At 41.7% G+C, this 7508-nt stretch overlaps 1 protein-coding gene across 1 annotated transcript in view; it reads right to left on the bottom strand.

Moving 5' to 3' along the window:
- Positions 1-594: 594 nt before the first annotated feature.
- The window catches only part of mgarpa (mitochondria localized glutamic acid rich protein a), a 42716-nt gene continuing 35802 nt past the window's right edge, over positions 595-7508 (bottom strand). Inside the window, exon 8 of the mRNA XM_069923107.1 lies at positions 595-1186. The gene's annotated coding sequence lies outside the window, so the exon portion shown is untranslated. The remainder of the gene's footprint in view (positions 1187-7508) is intronic.

Here is a 7508-nt window from a genome sequence, read left to right as displayed (position 1 = left end):
ATAGTTTTAAGAAAGAATTGGATAAGGCTCTTGTGGGCAGGGAAGTTAAGGGTTATGGGGATAAGGCTGGGATTGGTTATGAAAGGGAAAGATCAGCCATGATCTGATAAATGGCGGTGCTGGCTCAAAGGGCCAATTGGCCTACTCCAGCACCTATTATCTATAGTCTCCCAATAATAGGAGGGCCAACAGGACAGGGACCATTATCAGTAACTTATGGGCAAAGGTGGTTAATTTTAAATTCTTTAATTGATACAGGGAAGGTTGGCAGTATGAAGTCACAAATGACTTTTTTTTAGACATACAGCATTGTTTCATGCCATTTCAGCTCACAAGACCATGCTGCCCAATTTACACCCCATTAACCTACACCCCTGGTATGTTTTGAATGGTGAGAGGAAACCAAAGCCCCCGAAGGAAACCCACACAGACACGGGGAGAACATACAAACTCCTTACTGACAGCGCTAGATTCAAACCTGGGTAGCTGACGCTGTAACAGGATCGCACTGGACATCTGATTGACAATGCTGACCTAGTAGCACAGGTACTGTCAGATGGCTGACAGAAATTTCAAAAAATTAAACCACATCAGTTATAGAAATTATAATGATCATATTTATTCTTCTTCTTTTAAAACAATTTTCAATTGTACTTTAATAAAGTAGCAAACAACGACTGAGTTTGACATGAGGATGTTAGAATTTATATTTAGAAGCATAAAGTTAGAAAAGCTGTTCATTCCTTTTCTAAGAATTGAAAAACATAATCTTTAGCAAAACATTGACCTCAGCTGAGGAACTGACCAACAATAGTGCAAGTAGCTCCTGTAATTACCCTCCCACTTTGAATGTGTTTTTCCTTTATAGCAGTATTCTGTCTTATTCAGTGTTGTGACAGAAATGCTCTTTAAAATTTAGAATTGGGAATGTATCAATAATATCAATGTATATTTAGAATTCAAAGATTGTTGAAGAGCGAATAATTACACAAACCTAATCTTGTGTCTTAATGCCAATCTCCTTCAGTTGAAATAGCATACAATGTAAAGTACAAATAAATAACTTTTAGAACTAATCCCCAGTCATAGACATTGCAGTTTTTCTGTGCCTCATCTTGGCTCCATTGTCTAACACTCTTTGAAGGACCCAAATGATTAAACTCACAGCTGTTAAAGATCGGCTGCTCTGTAACAGAAATGGAACAAATAAACAAAATCAATAATGAATTTTTAAGGTGTTCTCAATATTTTACCCTGCACTTCATAATCGATCACCAACAATTTATTTTTAATTTCCTTGGAAAGAAGACTTCATGGATTATCATGGGCCATTTTAAAACATTGCCATCATTTGCTATTAGCATCAGATAGGTCAACCTAGTGAACATTAGGTGGCTAAAGTTTGAACAAATTACAGTGCCACTAGTAAGACATTTTTAATCTATTTACTGTTGAAATTATGATTAAGATAGACTAGTCGGCCATTAGACAGACATTAAGTCATCAGTATCCATTCAAACTTTGTCTTAACGTTCTTTAATTTTCTGATCAACCTCATTTGAATAACATGAATTTGGAAAGTAAAATATTTCTACTATTTCTGAAGACTGGCTATTGCTATTTTTAATGTGTTTCTCAGTATTGTTAGGTAATAAAATCCTGACCAAAACCTAATGGTAGGTAATAATAGGTTAACAGAAAAGCAAGAATAGAATTTTAACATCCATAATCTATAAATGGGAGAGTGCCAGAGAGAGGTGATGTTTAAACCCACACTGAACTCCAACTGGTTTAACTTGCATGAAATCCATTGAACTTTGAATATAATAAGTAAGTAGTTTCACAACAATGCTTGTGAACAAAGATGGAGGGCAACATTTTGCTGCCCCTCCCTCACCACCAACACCATCACCCCCATTTTCTCTTTCCCTGTGACTACCTATTTCTTGCTATCTTCAAATATCTCCTTGATTTCTTAATCTTCCCTCAACCACTACACTCACTAGCACTTTCTCTATTACCCGGCCATTACTGTGGCCTCTTTCCCTCCTTTCAGCTGCCCTTCCTGTTCAGATAAGTTGCTGTCAGATGTGTCATTCTCATGCGTTATCATTTCTTGGTGTCTATGTCACTGGTATTAGCTTTAATACCTCAATCAGATCACTCCTAATGGTTCAAAATCTTATTTTTATTATCTATCCTTAATTTTAAACTTTCTAAGGCAGAAAGGGAGAGGAATGGATAATTAGGGACAAAAAATGGTAAACCATGCAAAGAAAACTCTCACAATTGGATCTCCCAAATTTGAATTAAGAAGAAAGGGAGGGGTTAAATGCTCCCTTTACTCAAATTGAGATAGAAGAAGCATTGGCCTCCTTGCAAATTAATAAATCCCCAGAAGAGGATGGATTTCCACCAGAATTTTATAAACAATTTAATGATCTATTAATACCTGTTTATGGAGGTATTACATCAGGCAGTAGTGACTCTTCCAGAGTCCTTTTCAAAAGCAGTTATTAGGGTGATTCCCAAAAAAGGGGGATCCATTGAAACCGTCGTCTTATGGGCCCATATCACTTTTGAATATGGGCTATAAGATTATTGCCAAAACCTTGGCAAATAGATTGCCAACTTATTTGCCTAAATTAATAAACACCGATCAAACTGGCTTTGTGCAGGGGAGGCAAACAGCGAACAATGTATGCAGATTGCTCAGTATTGTACATCTGATGCAAACAAGAGATGACTTGAGTGTCACTGTGAATCTAGATGAGGAGAAAGCCTTTGGCAGACTGGAGGGGAATTTTTATTCAAAGTGCTGGAAAAACATTTATTAATTGGGTTACAGCTCTATATTCTGAGCCTAAAGTTAAAGTAATAACTAATGGACAAATTTAATCAGCATTCCCACTGTCCAGATCTAGTAGGCAAGGTTTTCCATTATCTCCAGTTCTTTTCCTCCGAGCTATTGAACCATTAGCGGAATCTATCCATCTAGATCGTTTCAGGATCAATTAGGAAGAACATAAAATCAATTTATTTGCTGGTGATGTTCTGATATATTTGACAGAACCAGTTAACTCATTACAAAATTTGCCGTCTAGATTGGAAGATTTTGGGATTATATTGGGTTATAAAGTCAGTTTGGACAAGAGAAAAGTTATGCCACTTATAGGTGAGAATTATGAACAAATTAAGAGAAATTTTCAATTTAAGTGGCACTTAATGGGATTAAATATTTAGGTATTAAGGTAGATAACAACATGCAGAATTTAAACAAGTTGAATTATCTTCCCTTGCTTCAGAAAATTGAGCAAAAATCTTAATAACTGGGTGGCCCTCCCAATAACTTTGGTTGGAAGTGTCAACTGTATTAAAGTGAAAGTGCTGCCTAGACTACAATTATTTTCAAAGTTTTCCTGCTCCTATACCTCAGAGATTCTTTCAAATAAATGCATCAGGAAGTTTCTGTGGAAAGGTAAGGCTTCCAGAGTCTCTATTGATAAATTAACTGGAATTATGAATTGGGAGGATTAACATTCCTGGATTTCAAAAAATATTTTTGGGCAATCCAGTTGAAGTTTGTCACTCTTCACTTTAATGGAGGAGACAAATCTTCATGCATAAAATTGGAGTTGCACAAGGTTAGCAAGAGGATTAGCAGAAAACTATATATATATATATTTCAATGGAATTGTAAATTATTATCTGGCCCTAAAGAAGCCCCCCTATTACAGCATATAATTACAAGATGGAATAAAATTAATGTTCAAATTGGGGACAAGGGGGGGAGGGGTCTTTCACTTAAAACACCCCTGGTTCAAAATATGTTAATTCCATTAATGATTGATAATAAAATCCTGGACACTATGTCCCAGAGAGGGGTCAAGTGTATTGAGGATTGTTATGAGCAGGGACAATTTTAGACATTTGAGAAAATTAGGAATAAATATGGAGTTTTAAATACATCTTTTTTCTGCTATCTTCATTTAAGATCTTATTGAGGGGAAAAATTAGGACAAGCACTAACCTTACCGCAGTGTAGCGAAATAGAGACTCTGGTTCGAAAGGGGAGCATAAAAAAATTTATTTCAAAAATGTTTTCCGTACTTCAGACAGGAACCCCTAAACAAGGGCTTGATAAATCAAGACAAAGGTGGGAATCTGATCTGGGTATAGAAATGGATCCATTTTGCTGGTCCAAATTGAGTTGGGACTGCATGATTAATACCATTAATGTAAGGTCTTGGCTGGTGTAATATAACTTCTTACTCCACAAATCAGAAATATCAGACCAATGTTTTCGATGTGGTCAAGAAAAAGGTATTTTCTTGCATTCAACCTGGTCATGCCCTAAAGTGAGGCCTTTCTGGGAAGATTTGGGTAATCTGCAAAAAAAATTACTGGAATTCAATACCCTCATGTACCTGAATTATTTTTATTGGGGAATTTAGAAGATGCAAGACCTAAAATTAGGTTGTTGAAATATCAATTAAAATTCATTAATCTCACTTTAACAGTGGCCAGGAAATGTGCAGCAGCTATTTGGAAATTGGATTCCCAACTAGGATTAGCCCTCGTGAAGACAGAAATGCACAATTGTGTTCCCCTGGAGAAGATCACCTATAACCCCAGAAACAGGTACAATGTATTTTCAAGAATATGGAATTCATACCTAAGGTACATTGAGGTAAATCGTTAATGATTCCCCCCTCCTGTCTCTTCACCCCTCCCCCCCTCCCCAATGCTTGTAGTGCTGAGGTCCCTAAATAAATCAGGTTATTTGTCCTTTGATGGGAGTGGGGTTTTCTTTTCTTTTCTTACTTTTTCTTCTTGTTTCTTGGGGGGGGGGGAGAATTGGAGGGTTCCTCTTATTTTGTTCTTCTTTCTCTCTATTATCTTTTATTACCTTTTTCTCCCTTTGGTTCAACATGGACATTAAATTTGCAATTTTGTAGTATTATTGTAATTTTTCTTTCTTTATTATTGAATCGCATGCTGACTCTTTTTTCTCACTTTAAGATCGACATGTGGATCGATTATTTTGTTAATATTGATATTGATGATTTTTCTTTTTGATTATTCTTCATTTTGATTGCATGCTGATTGAAAATGCACAAAATAAAATATTTTTAAAAAGCCGAGTAATTAAATTGAATATTTTCACCTGTTCTCATTGAGGAAGACATTGCTGCCAAGATCATGGCATAAGAGGTGGTAAATGAGATAGAGCAGAAGCTAAGCTTAGAAAAAAGGGAATGTTGACAGTATCACAGTCAGATAAATTACTACATCCAGATGGGATTCCAGATGGAACCCAAAGAGAAAAATCAAAATCTAGTGTCGACATAATAAATTATACAGATAACTGAAGGGATCAAGGTGAAGACTGTTCCAGGGGAGCCAAGTGTAAGATATGAGCAGATAGAGAACATCAAAGCTGGAGTGATGGTGTGTTCAAGGAAACTGTCAGGAGCAGAGAGACAAATGGTGCAAATAAAAGATGAAATGGTAGACTCAAACATCTTTGGAAAAGAGAATTTGGGTTGGTTGGGGATATTGAGAGATATAAAAGAGTGATTGGAAATGGTCATGGCTATCATTAGGACAATGGAAAGGGGAAAAAAAGTGGTTATAAATCAGAGAGTAAACAAGTGGGGAAGGAGTAAAAGTGAACAGATGGGTGGTGAACTTGGATGCAAGGGCAAGGTGAATTGAGAAGAATATTAATATCATTCTGGATAATTATATATTTGACAAATATATAGTGTGTATGTGAGTATATATATATATATATATACACATATATATATATATACGTACATACATATATACACATATACATACATACATATATATATACACACACATATATATACACATATACATATATATACATATATACATATATAACTCCACCTAAAAGCTCCTTAGCGCAGGCCCGAGGACAGGTCCACGTCCTCCCCCTCCACGTCCTCCCCCTCCACGTCCTCCCCCTCCACGTCCTCCCCCTCCACGTCCTCCCCCTCCACGTCCTCCCCCTCCACGTCCTCCCCCTCCACGTCCTCCCCCTCCACGTCCTCCCCCTCCACGTCCTCCCCCTCCACGTCCTCCCCCTCCACGTCCTCCCCCTCCACGTCCTCCCCCTCCACGTCCTCCCCCTCCACGTCCTCCCCCTCCACGTCCTCCCCCTCCACGTCCTCCCCCTCCACGTCCTCCCCCTCCACGTCCTCCCCCTCCACGTCCTCCCCCTCCACGTCCTCCCCCTCCACGTCCTCCCCCTCCACGTCCTCCCCCTCCACGTCCTCCCCCTCCACGTCCTCCCCCTCCACGTCCTCCCCCTCCACGTCCTCCCCCTCCACGTCCTCCCCCTCCACGTCCTCCCCCTCCACGTCCTCCCCCTCCACGTCCTCCCCCTCCACGTCCTCCCCCTCCACGTCCTCCCCCTCCACGTCCTCCCCCTCCACGTCCTCCCCCTCCACGTCCTCCCCCTCCACGTCCTCCCCCTCCACGTCCTCCCCCTCCACGTCCTCCCCCTCCACGTCCTCCCCCTCCACGTCCTCCCCCTCCACGTCCTCCCCCTCCACGTCCTCCCCCTCCACGTCCTCCCCCTCCACGTCCTCCCCCTCCACGTCCTCCCCCTCCACGTCCTCCCCCTCCACGTCCTCCCCCTCCACGTCCTCCCCCTCCACGTCCTCCCCCTCCACGTCCTCCCCCTCCACGTCCTCCCCCTCCACGTCCTCCCCCTCCACGTCCTCCCCCTCAAAAGATGCTCACAAACTCAAGCTAGCATGCTGGAACATCAGAACCATGCTAGACAAGGCTGACAGCCACCGACCTGAACGTCGGTCTGCCCTCATTGCACATGAACTCCTCAGACTTGACATCGACATAGCCGCTCTCAGTGAAGTCCGCCTGGCAGATGTAGGCAGCCTCCAAGAACGCGGCGCGGGCTACACACTCTACTGGTCTGGCAAGCCTTCGGATGAACGACGCCTATCTGGTGTAGGCTTCATGGTCAAGAGCTTCATTGCCTCCAAACTCGAAAACCTTCCGACAGGCCTCTCGGACCGAATCATGTCCATGCGACTCCCACTTCAAAACAAGCGTCACATCACCCTCATCAGTGTCTATGCTCCAACCCTCCAGGCGGAACCAGCAGAAAAGAACAAGTTCTACACCGACCTGCGCAACCTCATCCAACGTACCCCTACAGCCGACAAGGTTGTCATCCTGGGCGACTTCAACGCTTGTGTCGGCAAAGACTCAGAAACCTGGCCAGGAATCCTGGGCAAGCATGGCGTCGGCAAGTGCAACGACAATGGGCGCCTCCTGTTGGAGCTCTGCGCAGAACAGCGACTTGTCATTACAAACACCCTTTTTCAGCAGAGGGACAGCCTTAAGACCACCTGGATGCATCCCCGATCCAAACACTGGCACCTCCTGGACTACATCCTGGTGCGAGAAAGTGACAAACAAGATGTGCTCCACACCAGGGTCATGCCTAG

Source organism: Narcine bancroftii, chromosome 3 (genome assembly GCF_036971445.1).
Source record: "Narcine bancroftii isolate sNarBan1 chromosome 3, sNarBan1.hap1, whole genome shotgun sequence".
Lineage (NCBI taxonomy): Eukaryota > Metazoa > Chordata > Chondrichthyes > Torpediniformes > Narcinidae > Narcine > Narcine bancroftii.
Note: the sequence above shows the minus strand (reverse complement) of the source record. Positions and strands in the feature narration are given on the sequence as shown.